At 44.9% G+C, this 22,356-nt stretch overlaps 1 protein-coding gene and 1 long non-coding RNA gene across 41 annotated transcripts in view; one reads left to right on the forward strand and one right to left on the reverse strand.

Moving 5' to 3' along the window:
* pcdh11 (protocadherin 11) overlaps positions 1-22,356 on the forward strand; it is a 136,741-nt gene that overhangs the window by 103,314 nt on the left and 11,071 nt on the right. The gene's annotated exons all lie outside the window — the stretch shown is intronic.
* LOC114864848 (uncharacterized) overlaps positions 1-22,356 on the reverse strand; it is a 136,228-nt gene that overhangs the window by 56,414 nt on the left and 57,458 nt on the right. For 25 of the 36 annotated variants that reach the window (XR_008695826.1, XR_003787417.3, XR_003787416.3 and 22 more), the window contains one exon: positions 15,884-21,558. The exons of 3 other annotated variants lie outside the window; for them this stretch is intronic. This is a non-coding gene — a long non-coding RNA (uncharacterized LOC114864848). Of the gene's footprint in view, positions 1-15,883; positions 21,559-22,356 lie in introns of those variants that run through there. 8 more of the 36 variants (XR_008695808.1, XR_008695829.1, XR_008695821.1 and 5 more) reach the window with 4 other exon arrangements.

Raw genomic sequence — 22,356 nt, forward strand, 5'->3', positions numbered from 1 at the left:
GCCTTTGTGAGGAGCAGGGACGTATGGAGAGGAGCCTCCTTAAAGAGTTGTTGTTCTAAAAAAGAGCCCATTTACTGAAGCGCCAGGGCAGAATAAGCGCTGAGAGCATGTCGGCGGATGAGGAAGCGTAACCAGAAGCAGAGGAATGAGCGCGCTGTGACCAATGGAAAATTAAATTGCTGCTTTTCTCCGGCTTATTCTTCAATAAGAAGTTACTGTGAGATAAAGTGCAGCTTTGATGAGATTCAATTTACAGTGATAGTTGCAGTATTGCTGCAGTGACATCAATGATATGATGACAGACGGCTACAACCATGATACCATCTGTCTACATTTCGCATATTTGCATATTTCGGCTAAAATGTGTCATACACAAGAAATGCAATATTTTCCTATGAAATCATTAATTTCACAAGCGCAGGCATAAAATCGCAATAAATCTCACGCGTAAAAGTTCACGCGCGCACAAATACACGCGCCACCGGCTGTAAATTCAATTGGTGGGCTGTGTATATAATAACGGATGCAGGTTGCAGTATATTTTAATCTGCATCGTGAGTTACTGCTATGATTTGAACGCATGAACAGGGCTTCTTACTCGCGCTACAAGAACGGGACCGTATCGCCACTCGATCAATGGATGCACTGACTGCCTGATAAATTGGCATTCGCGGGCAAATGGATCGCTTCAAAAGCAGCTCGTGGGCTGGTGACGCTGACAAATGGAGTGCGAGTGCGGCGGCGAAAGGAAGAAGAAGTCGTCCCGAACGAGCGGGTGAAGAATGGGAGCGGGGAGAGGGCGGGAGTCCATGTCCAGGTGAGCCCCGCAGGTCGTGCGGGGCCCGACGGGAGGCGGCAGAGGGCTCTTTCCACTCCACCCATCGCCGCCCGCGGGCCGCCTCCACCCGGGCTCTGTGCGCGGCATCTGCCGGGACCTCGGGGCGACGCGGCCCTCGTGAGGTCCGTTAGCTGTGTGCCGCTTCATGCGTGAAGAAGCGGGCCTGGCGCTCAAGCCTCGCCCGAAGCGAGCAGGCACACGCTCTGCAACCCCCCACCCGCCCCCGTTCCCCCCCAGACACCTGCGTGATTGCATTGATTCGTCCCGATTCCATTCAACCACAGGTCCCACGGGGCTCCAAGTGTCAAACATCTGGCTCCCTCATGCTGAGTAATTCCCCCGCGCTCATGGGAGTTAAATATTTCATGTGACTAATTGTGAAAATTCGACTGGAAATCGTGGTATATGCTAAACATTTGTATGCGTCGTTGGAACAGTGCATATTATGCTACTTCACACCTAAGAAACACACCGAAGGCATTTTCAAACGGTCTAAAATGTGCCTTTTATCCTTTTCCTGTAACAGCGGCGGCTGCTGTTTCAGATCGGCCTCCGTTGGATGTATCCCTCGGTGTTCATTTCGGATAGAATGGCGAGAGAGGGAAAGATATACAGATTGAACGGCGGCACCGGGCTGGCGGAGAATAAACAGGAGCGTCTCCTGAAGCCAGTCGCAGGCGGCGACGCGAGCGCAGGCTCCGTTAGGATAAAACCAGGGGCCTCCGCGGGCGCGCTCTTGCTTCCGCAGTCGGCTCGACCCGGCGGGTCGCCGACGGGGAGGCAGATGTTGTCTGGAGGCGCGCGCCGCCGCCGCCCGTGCTCCGGCTGGTGTCGCCCGGCTCACGGGTGCAGAGGGGACGCCGTTCGGGGGAGTCGGGGGGGCAGTGAGCCGGGGCCCGGCGCCGCGGGGCAGCGCCCGGGACGCTGGAACGAGCGGAGATGCTCATTTCGATCCACTGAGGTATAATAATTGATGATCAGCCCTGCTGTCGCATCTGGGAGCCACTGGTCCGTGCCATAATACTGCCTTAATGCAACACATGGTGGGGTGGACAGATGCACCACGGGGTCTCGTCCATGCCATCTAGTACAAAGGGTTATTGCAGGAATAAAAGTCCAAATAACACAGAGGAAAAGCTTCTCTGCCTCCTTAACGCGGCGCACAGCGTCCCTGAAGAAACTTAACATTTGATTAAAGGCCGTCTTAAAATGTTTATTTCTTAGATGCTTCTTTGGACCTTGCGTTACATCTGACTAGTCTGGATTCACAGCACAAACCATAAAGGTTCATTATGAAGAAAAGCAGAGATAAACAGAAGGGAGTCCCTTAAAAAGGCCTAATCTTTATTTGGGAACATCTTGCAGCTTGTAGACTTCACACGCAATATTTTTGTGCTGCAAATTGTTCTTAATTGTTGACTTTGTGGAAAAGGTCTAGTCAGACTTTAAGCTTAAAACTCGACCTACTTTTCTTTTTCTCTTCTGGATATTTGTTCTTATGAGGGAAAAAAAAGCACCAGAATCCTGTTTGATGTTTGGTTTCCTGATTAGTCGCCGCTTTGTTCACGGTGGATGCAGAGTTTCCACGCACGCACACGCACGCACGCACGCACGCACACAGACACACACACCTTGATGTGCATCTAGTTGAACAAACCTCCCACTTTTCGCGTCTAAGAGCAGATATCTCGCTCACTCGCTCGCACGCACGCCGCTGCCGCTGACAACCTGAGGGTCTTTGAAAGCCTCTGCTGCCTGATCCGTCCCCGCCGCGGTTCTGCCGCTGCTGCGAGAGCGCAGATCAAGCGCGAGCGCAGCGGCCCAACACGAGAACGCTCCGAACGCTCCGACTGCCAAATCTCCCGGTGCTCCTCAAAAGCCACATTTCGCTCGCTGTGGAGACGCCGGCGAATGCGAGGCGCTGAAAAAAAGTTCTGGTTTTAGAATAAATAAAGGAATCAATAGGCTGCCATTATCCCGGCCACACTGAACAACGTTTAAACCACTGAGCGGCTTTTGTGCGATAAAAAAAAAAAGAAAAGCTCTGTTCCATGTTTGTTGTCATTGTTGGTCGCCGGTGATCCGATCAAATTTTAATCACACTATTCAGCCTCATTGATTTCAGTTTACTACAGATTGTGTTGAATGAAATATTGTTCTTTTTTTTTCCTCCATCAGTGGCAATTACCCAACAATGAGAGCTCGATATCACAGCGTATTAGAAGCCGCGGCGCCCGTGGAACGCTGGGTTTCGCGGCTACGTGTTTTGCAGCTGCCAGGAGTGGAATCGAGCAGGGAAACATATTCACATGTGCAGCAGACACATGCACCCAGGCGCTCATTTGCTTTAATGCACTTATACGCCCACTCGTCCACCACTTACAGTGCAGACGAATGCAGACAGAAAGACAATCACACGCATCATAAGCACTGAATGGATGCCTTTTTATGTCCTCAAAGCAACAGAGACAAAAACCCTAATGTGAAGTTATTCTGAAGACGTAATGGCTAAAAAATAAACATTACCTGCTTGATTATTATGTGTAAAGGCAGTTATTGTTTATGTCGCACATGGAGGGCCGCACCTTTCCTTTACCATTTAGGCCTAGTAATTACCATTATTACTGTGGAGTTGTAAATGATTAATATTCATTTCTTCCAAAGTGAAAAATGTGCATGGTTTCTTCCATCTGTCTTACCTTTGGAGCATCTGCCATCGCTTACAGGGCCGTCCACCTCGCGAGTCACGGGGACACGGGGACATCTGTCCCAACAGATAGAAAATCAGGAGAGGGCCATTCATTTTGTTAACGCTCCACCGAACTCTGTGTTATGTTCGCCATAATTTGCTTTTTGGTCGCCGCGGCGTCCCGGAATATTGTTTTGCCGCGGCTCAGACGAAGTGGGCTGGTTGTAATGTGTCCCTTTTCGGCCATTCTGCGAGCGGATAATTTGATAAACCCCCAGACGTAATGGCTGCATCTTGATAAATGTGGGTAATATGACAGGGGACAGAGGATTTCCCTAACAATTTCTGAAGAGAAGTTTGGCTATTAGGATGATTTGATATTTTCCGGGGAGAGTACATTTAATCCGAAGGGAACGTATTTTGTTGGCATTCGGCGTAACACTGGGTGACTTTTTTAGTTACGGGAATTGGTGCATGTGTCTGCTTTGTTTCTGGGCTTGTTTGTGAATTTTTGGATGTGGATGTTGCATTTGCATTTGTTCAGGCAATATTTCCTTTTAAATTGTGTCTGCGGCTTCAGCTACAGAGCCCGTATTCCAAGGGGGCGAAACAGAAAGTAAGGTTACAAGTACACGCTGTTACACAACTTAGCGCCATATGCTCGTCCCCTCCTGCCAAGCACATATTACTCATAATACCCTCTTATATATTCTTGAAAGCACAAATCAGAATAAAGTTAGTGAAACTGACCATGCAATGACCCACAAGCTCACTCAGCCGTTCCTCCGTTGTCACGTTGCTTTCTCTCAATCTTCGGTGGGTACGAGCGTCAGCTATTCCTCGTATGATAAAATATGCAATCTGTGCCTGCCAGTCTATGAGCGCGTTTTGGGTTAATCCTCATGAATACGTGACTTTGTCTGCATGAATAAATAAAAAGCTGTTCACTGGGTAATTGAGGTGCTGTTCCACTAACAAACGAGGACACAATTTGTAAATGGGATTTTTTTTCCCTATGATCTAGACCCCAGTGATTTATATCACATTAAATTGCTTAGTAAAACCATATTGATACAGTATATAAAGAGGATGTGACATTGAAATGCTGGATTCTTCCCCCAAGGACTCCGGAAAAGTTTTATTATATTGCTGTTATTTTATCATTTGCATTAATTTTATTGAAGCTAAAGCGTAAAAATGCCACAGAGTGTTGATGGCTGCATTTTATGCCTGGTAGCAGAACATTCTGAATAAACCAGAGTTTAAAAGTCTGATACTACCAGAGACAATTAATCTAACCTGTTTTATACCTTTAGTAATGCATATGTTCTTTGATTTGTGAAATATATCTACGCCTATAGAAATATTTGGTTTATAAAACACATATAAGTCATATGTTGTCTTTGCTTTACAAATTGAGGAGAACATTTGTGCAGTCGAAAGACAGAACGAAAAGATGCAACATAGACACAGAGTGGAGGTCACCCACAATTCCATCATGGCTGGTTGCTCCTCACAAAGTGTTTCATTTTGTATTTAAAGTGGCCCCAATTATGGTCAATTTTGTGTTGTCAGTGTAAAGGATTCCATATGTTGATCCCTTTATAGAGAATCTCTGTCTGTCTAAAGGCGGGCTTGCGACACAGCAATTTTCCACAGCTGCACCCACAGTAATTGAGCCAAAAGCCCAAAAAGGTTTCAACATGTTAGTGGGAACCTCTGCAGCCAGGTTACTCAAACATTTACAGACGAGTGAAGTGTCGGCAAATTTGAACCAATTATCAGACCAATAAAGTGGTTTAGAAAACCAAGACAATTTACAATGACTGCCAAAGAAAATGTTTGTATCTCATTAAAAGGAGAATTCATTTAGCTTTGCACCTTTCGGCGCAATTTAACTTTAGATAAAGGCTTTGAACTCTGAAACCTGTGTAATTTCTGCATTAGTATATAGAACTAATTCATTCACTCCATCTGGAGAATAACTGTCTCCTGGACCAAAAAACAGCAAATGAGCATTGATTTCCTATTATCCACAGAGTTTGGGTATTCTGCAGTGAAAGCTTGAGGTGGTGCCGCTGCCTGACTCACATCTGCATACATCTGGAGCTTAATGTGACTCAGACATGCTTTAAAGCACCAGAAAGCCACTGTTTAAGTATGGGGGGGGGGGGTTCGTGCTTCTGTGTGCGGCACGTTTTAAATATAACCTAAGGCTCTGAAAGACTCAAAAAACATGTTTGGAATGAGGATAGTGCATTAGTTGTGTCAGCTGTTCAACGAGACATACAGTGAAGTAGCTACTGTACTGTATGAGGGTTTGCTCATATTCTCATATTCATATTACAGTTTATTCGAATTCTGATTGAGCTTTCTATATAATCAATGCACCATTTTGGCTGGGTTGTGAGGTTGACTTGTTGTAAGTGAGGCACACAAATTCAGGTTCTGAGCAGCAAAGAGCCTCCTGTCCAATTCCAGGGCCTCGTGCCAAATGGTCTTCACTGCTACAAAGCCTTTTTCTTGCATCTCCACACAACAGAACGTAACATGTGCGGCATCGTTTCTTCTGCCCGTGGAGACGAGCGCTGTGATGACGAGCTCTGAGTGTGGACAGTGTTTACTGTAAGGGTAAAAATACACAACTATTATCCCAAGATCTGATGATGGACAACGTCTGGGGAATGATATAATCAAACTCAGCCAGGGCACCTCCAGCTTTTAGCCCATCATTTACCACCACAGTACACTTTTCTGGTGTTTGATATCCCACCATTGATTTGAGCAGGGCCTGCTTCAGCGGTCCTGCCCCTCACGCCTGGTGCTTGACCCACTTATTTTCTCATCTTTCGCTGTTTTCTCATGAGACCTATCCTCACACGGCGCTTTGTCCATTACTGTGTGTGTGGATGGCGGCCAAGTATGATGGCATAGTCGCTCTCTCACGCTCGCTCTCCCTCGGAGACTCACACACACACGCGCTTGCGCGCACACACTCGCCGTCTACCTGAATGAGTTAGGTGGTTCGGGCTCAGTTAGCCAACAAATAAATCGCCAGACAAATTGACATATGTGCCGCAAGAGAGACCATCTTTAAAGGAGCCACTGAGCACTGCATGTACTAAAAGGATTTCAGCAATGATGGATATTGACAAAGCACTGGATTTAAAGCAGTAATTCTACAGCATATCTATTGTCACCGAGTACCAGTGAGCAGTGGATGGTACAGTTTTTAACTGAACATCAATAAAACAAAGGAGCTGGTGATGGACTTTAGGAAATCTGAGAGTCCTGTCGCCCCCCTCACTATTAAAAAGGACGAGGTGGAGGTCGTAACCCAGTACTAATACCTGGAAGTGGACTTGGACAACGATCCAAACTGGAAAAATCAACCCGGTAGCATTGTACAAAAAGGCTGAGAGCCAAACGTGCATTCTAAGGTCCTTTACGTGCGCAGCACCAGCTGCAGATGTTCTGTGATCTGTGGTGGCCGGTGGCATCTGTGCTGGGCAGCATTATGAAGGTGGCCGATACTAACAGACAATGCAACCTGATCAGGAGGGCTGGTTCTGTTCTGGGGGTGGAGCCGGACCCTCTACATGCAGTTACTGGAACCCACTGGCTGGACAGAGACAGGCTCCTTATGATCCTCATTCTTACTGTATGTTTGAATGGATAATGCATCTCTGCATCAGCTCACTGATACAGTTAACGCACTACACTACACTGAATACAGACTGTACTGTCACAGTAACAACTTTTATTGACAGTTCCGTGTGACGCGTCAGATGAAATTTCCCAGGATTACAGAATAAATTAAACGCAAGACTGATAAAAGGAAACCAAACAGATAAAAGCCAACTTATCACTTTCATCGCTGCCTTTTTTGGTTAGTTAAAAAGATACATTCTGAAAAAGGATGCAAACCTCTGCAATACATGTACAGTACTGACTGCTTTGTGACGACATCCTCCACTATTCTGACACTTTTTTCACTCCAAAAATACTGTGACACTTTTTTCACCAAATACTATATCATGACCTTTTCTCATCACATACTATTCATAGTATAGTATAATACATAATCAAAAAAGTGTAGTATAGTTTGTGATGAAAAAGGTCATGGTATAGTATTTGGTGCACATACATATACTATATATATTATACTGTACTATGGGTCAAAATGAGTCATACCATAATTATACTATGTGATGAAAAAAGTAAAACAGTGTCAGCAAACACGAGTCATAGTCCTGTACATCCTGACCCAGTATGAAGTGTTTAGTGGATGAAATGAAGCAGAAGTCTGAGAGTTCGCCGGAGGCAGCCTCTCATAAAGCTTGGAGCCAAGCACCTTTCTTTGCGCTACTGTTTGGGGAGATTCATCTGCTGGTGTGCAATTCTGAGAACTGTATATTAATTATTTATACAATTTATAAATAACCTCACCTAAAGAAGGATCCTTCCACTGCTCATTCGTCATAGAATAAAATATAAAATAAATTCAGTGTTTCTTAAAGAAATATCTTTAAAGCTGAAATAATGAAGTCAAAATGACTGATGTTGTACTTACTGTAGGTATGAAATCATTAGCAATCAGCTACTGTACAGTATGTGACAGGTCTGCTGAGATTTACATCTTGAGGCGTCCACAACCAGTGAGAAAAAAGCCAAGGCACGACATGCAAGCAGCAGAGTTTCAGGCTGGAGTTTAGGTTTCATTGGAAGAGTGCATAATATTTCTTAATAGGGTTGAAAGTAGGCTTGAGGCAGGTCTGTGGAGATTCTGCCTTCCTCTCCTGGATTATCATTTTTAAGCAGCTTCCTTGGGAGAATCCAGAATAAAAACTGTGGTTGGGAAAAAAACGACCTGACAAATTTAGTTATTTCACCAATTTACTTCCTTTCACATGATTCGCAAAATTCAGTTCGCCCCCATACGAGCACGCTTTAACTCATTTGGCCCAGCACATGGAGTTGTGAGCTCCTCAATGCTTTGCCAACTACTATGAGCTGGACACATTCTGTGCTTTATAAGAGAACGGTAAGATCTACTATGAGATTTATGCTTTATTAAAATAATTAATATCAACGTTGGGAAAGTAACAAAACACCACTGAATTAATGAGGAGGAACGAGAGTCAGTGTTTTCTCCTTAGACATCAAAGCAAATGTCACAGAGACCTCCTGTGGTTTTGTTTCATGCGGTTGCTATAGATTGACTGATCCATATGGAGTTTGAAAAAATCTCCCAAGAGTTTAGGTTTTTTCCCTGAACAAATGACAAACTTTACAGCTCATTCGTCTTGTTTTGCGGTGGAGGCTGATCAACATTAGCTCCATCACGTGGGCCTGTTTGCGAGTCCAACCCACCGCGTCCGGGTCACGCTGAGACAGATTCTGTTCCTATTAGCTCCGAAACGTGAACTTGCTCAGGTGCCCTCTTCCTGCGCCGCTCCCCTCTGCAATAGCATTTGCATTTTTCAACAGAGCCAGGATTTGAGCAAAGAGTGTGATTGCTCTCTTTGCTAGTTAAATGTTTAAAGAAGACATGCAATTTAAATTGCTGCAGAGCTCATCAATATGAAATTGGACTAGTGCAGGGAAACAAAATGTAAAGAGGCAGACTGGCGCTGCCGAAACCCAACACTCAATTTGAACCCACAACAACACAAGGGTAGGTTTTTAGGAAGAAAAAAAAGAGGTCCTTAGGCTACTTTACCTTCTGAGGGTTTCTTGATGTCAACAGCTCAGATACATGAATGAATGTCAGAGCATGTGCAGGCTAAATCTGGGATAAGGTAGAATGGCTTTTAATAGACGCAAGACATGATTAATATTTAATACGTCTCAACAAATGGGCAACGCTTCGTTACTGTTTAAATAAATCAGCGAATAGCATTCTTGAATATATATTGATAATACATCGTGGGGTGTCAGTCAGTCGTACTTTCACATTTACACTCGGGAGGAGATGTTTTTTTTTCAGGGCATAAATAAACAGATCGGTTAACTAGCATAAAAGATTGCATATCCATCTGGGGAAATCTTCATTAGGAGCCCAAGCTTGTTATCTGTCACTCAAAAAATGATCCAATAGCATTCATAATCCCCCCAAAGCCCACCCGTTGTTCTCTGCCCCGAAATCCCGCTGCGTTTGAAGATGTGTCTGCAGCAGCAAATTATTAAATTGTATTTTCCATTCTCAAGGGTTGTCAGCAGCCTCGCAACAAATAGGATTTCCCAATACAATTATGATCACTGGAGGCAAGGTGAGAGCGTGGAGCTGATGTGAGTCAAAGGGAGAGAAGTCGGCAAACGCTGCCTTAATTCTCCCTCCTAATGTCAGGCCACGCCCCTAATTTGACTGATAAACAAGCCGTGACCTAACAGAAAAAGACAACGTTGTTCACCAGAATGAAATGATTTGTATGGAGAGACAGTCAGGGTTCAATAGACTTTCTGTCATCAACTCCTTGGGCTGATAAAACGCAGGAGGCAGCAGGGCGAAGGGGAGCCATTTGCAGAGTTGACAGATTCCATCATGGATGACTTTAGCATACCTGAGCGCTGCTCTTTCGCTGCCTTCTGCGCCCTCTGCTAGCGAGAGGGGTGATGAATCAGACTTTATGGGCCTTCAGAGCGCCGGAGAGGCCAATCTGCGCGAATGGCTGTTAGAATCCGACAGAACTTGACCAGGCCCTTTTAACAAGCTCAAAGCCATAGCCCACTAACAATCCAGGCGGCACATTTATATCGCTCTGTAATATCCTTCGCCCTGATAAGGTCCTGATTAACAAAGTTGGTGGCAACTCTGAGTTATGGTGGAAAACAACACCTCTCTCTGCAGCGGAGTTCGCGTTCTGGCCCTGACGTGATGATACAGTAGAACAAAAGCCTGGGATCTGAGAGTCTGTTAGTCATTACACTGTCGTTGCTGTTCTTTCTAAAAACTCCAAGAAACAAATACATATTGAGTGAGGTGGGAGTAGGGGGACAGAAAGAAAAATATAATCATATTAGTATATTTTATTAATATCTAACCCAAAATAACATCCCGTTTTATTGTTTCCGTCCTGCTGTTTCCCTTTTCTTACTAAATCCCCCAAAGCACCGCAGGCAAGACAAATGTATCCACACACAGGTTACAAAGCTGTGGGAATTAAAAATCATAAAAATGGTGACTTAATAAAAGGAATTAATGTGACTGAGCAGACCTGAGCTTAATGCATGTAGTGAGTTCATAAAAATCGACTGTGGTGAAAATCATTGTCAACATTTAGTGCGGCGCTATCAAAGGCGGTATGAACACATTTGGTCCCGTTCTGCAGCATAAATGATCATTAATGCGCGTTTGCTGTTGCCTGTACAACACAGCCGAGGATGTATAGACAAAATGGAGCAGAAATCAGGACACACTACAGTCGTCTTTATTTTACTGAAGCCATATTAAAGTCAATATTCAGCACATCTTACATTTACATTGTTTTTATAAAAGAGCACGGTGTCTCTTTCCCTCCGCGCTCTCTGTCGCGCTGCTTTTACAGGAGCCCGTTCCACTAAAGCTTCGTATGGGGAAATTGTTGTAACTGTGAAAGCCTTTTTATTTTTCTGTGTCCATCATGTTGCTCTGACAACACACTTGACTAATCCATAGTGCAAGGGCACAACCGTGGGGCGCGAAAACGAGGAGACGGATGCAGGAGGAAAAAAAATGGTAATACTGTATCACCTGGGCTTAAATTCCCTCTGATCTTCCCTCTCAATATTTTATTGATGTTGTGAAGTCACATTTTCACACAGCTGCGGTGGGGTGTGAGTGTGCATGTGCATTCTGCCAGTGGACTGGCAATCATAGGGAATAACACAGCTCCATGATTGCACACTGCCCTTGATATATGTAATATGTATATATATATATATATATATATATATATATATATATATATATATATATAGAGAGAGAGAGAGAGAGAGAGAGAGAGAGAGAGAGAGAGATATAGAGAGAGAGAGAGAGAGAGAGAGAGAGAGAGAGAGAGAGAGAGAGAGAGAGAGAATCTATTCCCAGTTGAAATCCAAACAGCCTAAAGCCTTTCTCACTAAACTCTCTATTTCCTTTGTATGTATTTGACCATATATGGTCAAGAAACGTTAGTAGTACTGTATTTGTAGCACTTAATTACAGTAGGACACCTACTGTATGATGTTGAGTCCACCCACACAGAGAAGACATTGCTCATAAAGTGAATGAGTCATTATGAAATGAAGTGATTAGATTTTACAGTGAGTAATTCTAAGATTACAAAGCTGCGTGAAACAAGTATGAATACAAACCAGAAGCCAACGTATAATCATATAGACTGAATATGCTCTTTGTCTCCTTTGGTGCATTCCAGGCTAAGTGCTATTTTCATCCACATGTCAGCTGTTTCCCTCTTCTTTCTGGGAGGATTTTAGATCTGACGTGCTTTTTCTTCTTGTTAAATGTCACTGACAGATTTTGACATGAAAACTTAAGTTAGCAGTATCCAACCTGTCATACTGTATTTGTAAACAGCTTACGTTTCCCTCTGCGAGCTTAGGGGAAAGGAGGTGAAGCCTGACAGCAGACAAGGGTTTTTAACAAACATCCCCACATGCATACATAATGCCCCGCTTCAAAAAAAAAAAAAAAAAAGAGGGAAAGTTTGCCGCTCCATTTAATATGTTGCATCTCTGCGAGCGCCCAGAGGATACCTTCTGTCCACAGCTTCTATGCGCTATACTTAGCCATTGTGAATGCGGCTGGATGGCAACACGGCTCACCACTCCCCCTGTCTACGCATCAAGGGAATGAGTCATTTAGTGTGATGAGATGGTGCCTTGTGAGGAATCCATGCGCGGTCAGAACACCTCAGACCTATCCACCTCATGAGCCTTGAGGGCCTTTGGAAATGAGCTTGGCTCTGCTTGACCAACAGTACGCCATCCGACGCACGGAGGGCACGCGTGAGGAGCCCGGTGACCCATGACCTTTGCTTCCCACTGTGTGACCTTGAAGCCAGGCCGGATCAATGAGATGATGTATGAATGCTCAGAAAGCCTGAGACAAGGACTCTGCATGAAGACATCTGTTCAATGGGCTCTCGTTCTAAACATTTACATTAATTTATTCAGAGAGCGTCTCGGCTTCATGCTACATGCACAATAATTACGGTCAGCACATCTTTATGTTTAATTGAGTCTGTCCGTTACCTGCAATCAGCTGTCGTTGTAAGGAGCTTGTTTACTCTTTTACCTCCGTGAAGCTCTGCGTCCGTATGTTTCCTGCTGTATATGTTTACTGTGAGGCTGCTGATATTATTTGCCTAACGAGCTGCATTCAGGACTGACGGTGTGAATGAGCCACCGAGGTTCAGAGGTTAACTCAATAACAAGCAGCGCGCAGTCCGACATTTGCTGGCTTTACTGGAAACATAGTGTTCTGCACAGGATCAAGGCTTCCCAGATATTACATTACTGTGTTTTGTGTAAACAGCGCTGCTCAGTGTGCTCAAGCGACACACGGAGCAGATGAAAATTTGGTCGCATCGACTTGGCAGCCGTGAATCAGAGGACGGCTCGCTTGTCACAGCACAGTGTCTGAGCACGGCGGAGATCCAGAAGCAACAAGGCGTCTGGTAACGGCCTGGAAACGGGTCGCGGGGCCGCGGCGGAGATCCACGCGCGGCTGCGTTGGGTCAATGAAGTCGTGGCTCGTTTTGGTGAATGTGAAGTGACGTGAATCACAACACAGTACATCAGAGATAGGACAGTAACTCTGAAGCCGCTTTGAAGGACTCATCTTTCTGACCGGTGCTAAAATGACTCTGGAGCCAAATTCTGATAATATCCCGGCGTTGTTCATCTGAACTCTGAATACTTTCACTAACTTCTTATTCCACTGAAATCTGATTTCACGGCTCAGTAAGCGAGTGCTATCGGTGTTTCATTTTCATTTTATCTTTGTTATAAATCCTCAACTGTGAGGTTTTAAACAAAAAAACCCAAAGTACTGAACAATGCACTGTTTCCTCGGCTAATTAATTATATAAGTCCGCTTCCAGCGTTTCACAATAATATCCTCACGTGTAGGTGTTTTATTTTTACGCAGACAATAGTAACTACATAGCTCGCATGGATAAAGCATCAACCAGGTGGCAGTTTGAATCTTCTCACCTTTGGAAGGCGCTAAAGTAAGCAGATGGCAGGCCTTTAGGGTCCATAGCACATTGTCGACAACGAATTACAGTCCAGAGGGGAACGGGATGGCTGATAACCTCCATCCTATGGTTCCATCTGCTGAATCCTAAGCAAGGACAGCGCGTTCGCACATGCAAATCCAGATACTGACATCTTGTAAACCTAATGTAGATTTGTACAAAGGCTGAATGGAAATAAAATGCTAATTGTTTCAGCTGCTTTCCTGGAAAATCTGTATTTAATTTTAACATTGCGTTAATAATGCGCCGGGAGAACATTTAAACTCCAGCAGAATCATCGTCCTTTTGTTCCAGGTTTTGTTTTAAGCCGCTAATTGCGTTAGATTCAGTGTTTATTAGATGAAAATTCAGAAGCAATGAACATTTTTTTCCCGAATAATGGCTCATAAAAGAGTAGTGATGATGCAAGGAACCAAATTAGGTGGTCATTCAAAAGGATCCAGCCTGGCATTTGTACCTTCAGTACAAAGTAATCTCCTGGCTGTTTTCAGGACATCCATTCAAAGCTGCTCTGTCGGCCTCTTTGGGGCGATCTAGAGAGAAAAGACTTAGCAATAGCAAACAAAGGCGATTGTCGGGAAACACACGCCAAGTCTGCCTTTTGTCCTGTTGAAACAAAGTGATTCGTCATGTCCTGTACATTCACCAGGTTTCGAAATAAGCCTTCATCACAAAGGGCCTATCTAAATCCTATTGTGGCAGAACAAGGCAATGTTCTCAGAATCAAGCAGAAAAGGAATAATGTTGTATCTAATTGCAGTTTCTTTCGCTATATTCTCCAACTGGGTTCAATCTAGCTCCATTCATGCCTGCGCTAATCACAACGTGTGTGCAGCAGAATTACCCCGCAAACATAATTCAGGCTCTTATAATTACACAACAGGCATTGGCAGGAGCCTCCGAAGCCATCAATACAAGCTGCGTGGATACAGTGCAGTTGTTGTCACTCGCGTCCCGGCGTTTTGGTGGACGTCGGGAGGTCTCCGGTGCCCGTGCCCCGCTTCTGTGCGGCGGAAGCCCCCCCCCCAACGAGCGGGTACAGTTAGCCATCGAAGCCTCGGCCGCTGCAACAGCTGTTTCTACGTATGCAACGGCTGCCGGGTGACTGTTCATATCCCGGCTTGTTGGAGCTGTCAGAAGTCATTAATCTTCAGCTTGTCTGTGGGGCCGTGCTGTCAACTTGTTTTTGGACATCTGCGGCATCTAGACAGAAGCGGGACGCCTCGTTTAGGCCGGAGCCTCACACCTTCGCAGGTCTATGAGGCGCCTTAAAATAATCTGACCTCACCTGCAGCTCCTGCTTTGCTGTGTAAATATGCTGGACCTCAGTGAAGCGCTTTGTCAGTGTGAGGCTGTAAATGTACAGTAAAACCCAGCTGGTCCATTTATGTTAACCACAGAAGCAGCTCAATAGGTTTGCATAAATATACAACACATCCCTATCATCATTCATCTGTTTGTGTTTGTACTTTTCAAAGGGCACTACAAAAAAAAAAGCACATCCTGTGAAGTGAGCAGTAAAGAAAGCTATTGCAGCGTCTTGGTGGTGGGCTGTAATAATGTCTGCCGCTCCCTCTATGCAGCGTTACATATCTCATAGGATGGATGTACATCTGCAACACAGAGCCCCGTGGAGGCGCCTCAGACCGAACGGAACATCAAGAGGCTTAGCTGCAGCATTAGTCGGGTCTTAAGTAACTTTTCAGTACAGGACAACGATAAAAAGACCCACAGAGGTGGATGATGTGCCCTCTGCTGGGAGACGCAGGCACGTTCACAGTTAAGACGTACTTATGAGCTGTAACGTGGCCCTTAATGCACTTGTGTGCTCATGAAGTCGTACCTCTTATGATACGTGGGGCGTAAAGGGTCAGCGGAGGCAAATATTTAACGTGCGCGTGTGTGCTGTAAACAATATTCTGCATGTATTACCTCTAATTAAACAGCTGATAACAGGTGTAAATGCAATTCGCTAAATTTATTTCCCGATGTACTTTTTGCTGATATTAGAATAAATGAATTATAAAAGCACTGGAGTGTAAAGTGAGATGTACGCCGCAGCCCAGCTCATAATTGCTTTTTCAAAGACTAGCCTTGGAAGTAATTAGAGGTTGGAGTAAAACACACTAACCATTCAGATAATCAGCCTGCCATTAACACCTTAGGGACCGTATTCTGTAATCAGCTTGACCCCGCTTGGAAAACACACCTTCCCCCCAGATTTGCCAGCTTTATTCTTTAGACACAAAGCGTTAGCGGATTGATTAGTGCAAAGGTCGTCCTGTAGTACCGCCGCATGTTTGTGCTGTAGAACGTTATTGACCGAGCTACAGGTGAACGCATGATGTCATACGTCTCGGCCGGACAGGTGCGAGCGTGTAGCAGCCTTGCTGAACACTAAACTAATTAGGTGCTGTTTTTTTTTTTTTTGCGGAACAAAATCTCCTTTTATTGCCTGACCTTTGGCGGCAGCCATTGATAAACTTGTCATTGAGTGTGAATTTCATTACAGGGAGAAATTCATCTTTATTGATCAAATTAAGAGGCAGCGGTGTTGCAGGAGGGAGGAGACGCCAATTCTCACCAGCCTGATCACGTGACCGGGCTTCAGAACCGCATGCTCGGATCCAGTTTAACAGGAGAGGTTGGGTTCCCACATGTGGACCACTACTGTACACACACCAGCCCTTGTTGATTCACGTCTACTACACTTACAACAAAAGCAAGCCTTTTATTCATACGACCCACTTCCTGGTCGCTGCCTGACCATATGGTCCATGTGTGTTTGGCAACAGGTATAGAAGGTGCAAATAAGTGTGAATAATATATGGCTGCTTTCACATGCCAGTGCCCTGACAGGTTTAAAGAATAACAATGCTGCGCTTTCAGTCGGGAGTCATGCATCTTTATTTATGGCTAATTTAATTTATTTACAATATTTCTGCCTCAATAATTGATGCACCATCCATGAATCGTCCTTTTCACAAGGAGGGAAGACAGCATCCTATTTAATTTTGTTATTTTCCCATTAAAACCTGAGGAAACATCAAAGGCAGAATGATTTAATTAACAATGTGGAGAGTCTGTGTACAGCCGTCTGAATTTTGCAAATTGCTCTTTGCTGAGAATAAGAGACTTATCTGGTCCATACAGACATCGCTGCACACCTCAAAAGAAGTTGTGTTGACACAAGGAAGGGGAAAATACATGTCTCCTCCAGACAGAATTATCCACTTCATAGGTATTTTCAGTTTACAGTTTCCAGGTTGGAAAATTAATACCCTTTCTTCTCCTGCCAGTAGAGTTTACAAATCTTTGTTGTGCGCTCTGTGAAGTGTGGACTCAAAGGGAAACAGGCGGGGAGTTAAGTGTCATATATGGCATATGATTGTGATTTGCTCCTTAAAGCGTTTCAGTTCGTGATAATTGTTTTTCGACGCAGAAGTGGCTCAAGGTTGCTGTTGTTTTAATGACTGCTCCCCCCGTGCCACTTAAGTTTGAAAGCTTTCAGTCTGTTTATCGCTACTCGCGGCTGAGATGTTACAATGCAGCCCGGCGAACCCCGAGAAGTGCTCTCAATATGTTCAATAAGGACAATGAATTATATTTCAGACGAAAATGGAAAGAAATAGCAATTGGGGCATGTTAACCACTTTAAATGGTAATTGTGCCACCTTGCTCCATGAAGACCTATATGACTCAAAGAGCAATTGAAGCGAATGGGGGGGAGGGATCCCTCACAGTCGCTAAGCACTGAACACATGGAGGAGACGGTAGCGGCGGCGCCGGTACTGGTTTTGAAGGTCATCCTCCTGGAACGTCTCAATGTTGTCTTAAGGTAAGGCGCGGTGTCTGATTAGATTTCCATAATGCATTCTAAAGAAAACTGACTGGGGTCACATGCTTGCAAATTAGTAAATGAGTTTTTTTTCCCTGGCTTGTCAAAGAGATGGATCGTTAACACCCAGCCTTGCACAAGTCTGACTTCAATATGTTGACTCACTGTAAATAAGAGCTGATGTGTGGGTGAGGAGCGGAGGCGAGATAATGAAAGAAATACTACAAACCCTGCTGCAGGAAACCGGCACCAGATGATCTCCAACCTATGATATGTTTGTTACACTCTATCCCCTAATGGCTCCTGCTCGTTGTGTGGACAACCTGTGGGAGACGCCGCCCGCTCTAACACATGCTTAATAATAAAGCTGAATGTCTGAATGTGGCCTCGTGGGACGAGGATGAAACGTGGCAAATAAACGCGTAAACACTGGGAAAGAGAAGAACAGTAAGAGATGGCGCGAGAGAGAGAGGGAAATGATTTTATTTCCTGTCTAGAGGTGACACTTGTCGCCAATTCAATATCATGGCTACAGCAGGTTTTGTTGCAGGGCTGCTCCTGCTGGTTGACATTTCTGCGCTCGGAAGCGCCTCTTACCGCGTTCTCACGCGAACCCGTATTAAGCTCTGGCGCTCCCCCTCTGCGGAGGCGTGATCTTCCTCTGCTGTTCTGATCGCGGCGCGGACGCGATCGAAATGTCACATTTGATAGGATCACTTTAATTACATGCGTGGACGAGATTGTTCTCCGACGCCTGTACGTTTTGTTGGCTCGTGTCGGGCTTTTGAGTGACATTCTAATTCACACGATTTCATGGGACATTGATGAAAACACATCTGGCGCTTTATCATTTATTTTAATAATCAATTTAATTATGGCTTAAATCAATCATGAACGACCTTTAGTAACATTCAAGGAGCTACCGGATTCTCGCCGACGGAAATAATGAAGCCATCAAAACATGGTGACAGAAGCTCTAAGGCTGGTTTGGAACAATGTTAATTAAAGCAACTACAATTTTTACTACTACTACAAAATTATTATTATTATTATTGTCATTATTATATTTTATATATAATATCTAGGTATAGGTATGAGTAGTGAATGTCATCAATCAGCATTAACCATCAGCTCTAAGCTATTGACTGAGGATTCGCCATGGCAGAATCTGAGTGAAATGAAAGGCAGCGGCAGCAGCGGTGGCAGCGCGAGGCAGACACTCAGTTGATTGGCACCTCATTGAGTCTGGCAGGGGAGCCTTTGATTGCACTCGCTGTCAATATCCCATAATTGTTTTTCTTACATAGATGGTGCCCTCTGTGGCTGTTTTTTTTCCCTTCCCCATTTGCCTGTATGACATTGCGCAGCAACTCTCCAGAACAGTTTTTGCAGGACGTGTTATAATTTTGATGAATTACTCTGAAAACCACGCGTTCGCCGCACCTACAGCAGCGACTCTGTGACTTGATGCACCCTCGTGTTGATACTGGGAGCAAAATATAGTGTTTGTGAGCCGCCATTAACCAATAAGTCATCACAACATCGGTGCATTAGGATTCACAAGCCACACTAGACAGCGAGATTAGCTGCATATGGCTGTAAATCTGTCCTTCACAGCTACCCCGGGGTCTATCACAGTAGCCAGTTATGCCTCCAAGCTTTAATTGGGCCCCTTTCAATTATCACATTAAGTGTGTTGCTGGAGTACATATACTGAGCAGACAAGGGTGAACTCAGGGAAGTTGGGCTCAAATTGAGTTTAAATTTCTTCCTAAATGGCACCTCTAACTGCTGGTGGGATTGTTGAGGGCAGAGGCAGCAGCCCCGTTCTCCACCCCAAGGTCAGCGCAGAAGACGCCATTTAATTGAAATTGAAAGTGTCTACCTGATAGTTCAAAATAATTAGCAATATCAGAGCGGAGAGAGGAAGCGTCGGGGATGGGGAAAAAATAAAGAGGACATCACCTTAGATAAAAGCGGCACTGGTGGCAAGTCATCGGATCTGATGAATTGAATGTCAGCGTGACTGACTGGACTCGACTGTCGGTGTCACGTGTGAAAGTCACGCGGAGTCTGGAAACAAAAGTTGATCGTCTGAACGTGAGGAGCGTCGATCCGGGGGCAACGGGGTCGCGCAAAATGCTGTGAGGGACTCAACAGGCCGCTAAATGTTAGCGGAGACTAAACCTCTGCTCTCCGGCAGAAACACTATTATGGATGCATGGCTCCCGAAATCATGGACCCTGTAGTAGTCGCTTTCTCCTCCCACCCGTAAAACAAACTCTGCCACCTCTCAGCCCTGAAAGACTTCTGAAGTCACTTCTGCTGGCCCAACATTTCCGCACCAGTTAATAAAGGGGAAATGAATTGTATCAGTGTTGCTGTCTTTGCTCATAGTGAATAGGAAATTATCATAGAGATGGGTATTGGTGCCTTCACACACTGAATTACATGGAGAGAGAGCGGGAGAGAGAGAGACTGTTTCTCTCCCCATCACGCACGAGGTGTGCACGCGCCCACACACACACACACACACACACACACACACACACACACACACACACACACACACACACACACACAGTCAGCTTGAAATAAACTGCAGGGGTGAAATTGGCTGTGGTGATGTCATCGGAGCGGCAGCGGCAGAGGTGCTGGTGCTGGTGGTGATGAGTCAGGAAGCCCTGGCAATTTTCTCCCACAATTCTGCAAATAGTCAGACATGTTAGTGACATTCAGGGCCTCCTCTTTTTTTTTTTTTCTGTTCAGACTTCCTGTCTCTCTGTTCTCTCCCGCGGCTCTGCTAAGACACGTCAACATTAGTGGGCCCGCTAGATGCCAGGCGGGGGAAATGTGACATACCCTCGCCTCTTTGTGGCCCTTTGTCGCGCCAGAGGAGGACAAGGCAATGGACACACAGAGGATGGCAGCCCCAGGACACACAATATGTACAAGAGCCCTCGGGGCCTGACAGGCGCACAAAATCAAAGATGTGTGGTGTTAATATCTGATAGTTAGCACTCTGGGCTAAACAGCATAAAAGACATTGAGGTCAATGGGTTGCCGGCAGTCTCTAGAGCAAAGTGGCAGCGTGGCTATTTTCACCATCTCCTCCTCTGTGGACCGTTGGTGCCACTGGAGCATTCACTTCATCATCACCGGCAGAACACAATCAGCCAATGCACTTTCTGCTTTGTCCTTTTATTTTATTCCTTATTTTATTATTTTATTGTCCTTTGATTTTATTTATTTATTTTAAAAGGACACTAGACACTGACAGATCTGAAATGAACCAGGACAAATACGTCATAGGAAGATTCTCAGAAGAAAAAAGAGATATCACAAATACTCCATAAGTGCACAATTTAGTATATATAATATATAATAATATATTTCTATAATTAAAGTAGGTTTTAGTAATGAATGAGATCAATACAAATGTGTTTCGTGTGCTACATTTAATCTGTTTCAACATCACCGCGTGGCGCCATTAAAGCTGTGTAACGTCAATTAATTCTGTTTGTGTAAGAGTCACAGTTTGTGTGATAAGACGCAGCGTCTGCGTTCTGGTGTGAGAGGGAGTAATGAAGTTTCATAAGTTAGTACAACAACAGGATCCGTCCCAGCTGAGATTTCCCCTCTCTGATTTCCAGATACGTTCCAGGTTCCTTGCATTATTTATAGCCTTAACTTTACGGCTTCTTTTATGTCTCAACCGCCACCATATTCTCTGACTCCGTCTTTACCCCGTGTATCTGTCTCATCCGTCTCCGCTGCCAATGCTGCTTGACAACACCTGAAGTCAACACACTCCAAACAATGTGCATAGCGGGAGCAACATTAACACAAGCCACTGAGTAGCTGTGTGATTTCGGGGGGAGCGCGTACGCACCTGTCAGCCGGGGCCCGGAGGAGGAAGAAGCCTCGGCGGCTGGTTTCAGGGTGGAGAATTCTGTGACAGTCGACATCAAAACATTAAAAGTAAAGCTGTGATTTATTGAATGCGCTGCTTGTGTCTGCTTTTATGTTTGCCACTGATACATTATATGACTTTTCTCCTGCTTCGGAGGAACACGCCGATGCGGATGAATTAAACATGTTAAGCAGGAACAGGTCTTTCTCTGAAAGCCTTACCCTTTTCATGATAACCCCTTTTTAGACATTCAGTGGACTTATCACAGCATATAAATAGGACAGAATTCATTATTCAGGGGAGGTTTCGGTGAAAAATTAATAGTTGTCCCCGGAGGAGGGTCTGTGGCGCTGCGGAGAGGGAAAACCTTTAAAGTGTACATGCTCAGGGGGATGTGGAGAGAGTGTGCCCCTCATATTAAAACCTTTAGCATGCTACACTACCCACTGATACTGCAAATGTAAGTTTGCTCAGCACTAATGACTGTGACTAATACCGTACACAGCCTGCATTCATGCCTAAGCCGTCCAGCAAACTATTTTGAAGATGGAGAAAGGAAAGAGATAGAGAGGAGAGAAGAAGCAGCGGCAGCGTCTGCTCCTGACACTGACACCTCATACAGATTACACATTTTCAGGATCGCCTGGTGGGACGAAACCTCCGGATTTGAGCTGTTGACATCTGCTAGTTTTCCTTTTTTTTTTTCCATTTTGCGACTAGACTAAATGATTTGGCTTAGAAATACTGTACAACCGCACAATAAACGCGCGTGGAGGGGTCGTCCTCTCTGTCGTATAAGAGATTACACTTTCCGCGGCGCCCGGATCACTCGCCACC

This window comes from Betta splendens, chromosome 10, assembly GCF_900634795.4.
Source record: "Betta splendens chromosome 10, fBetSpl5.4, whole genome shotgun sequence".
Taxonomy (NCBI): domain Eukaryota; kingdom Metazoa; phylum Chordata; class Actinopteri; order Anabantiformes; family Osphronemidae; genus Betta; species Betta splendens.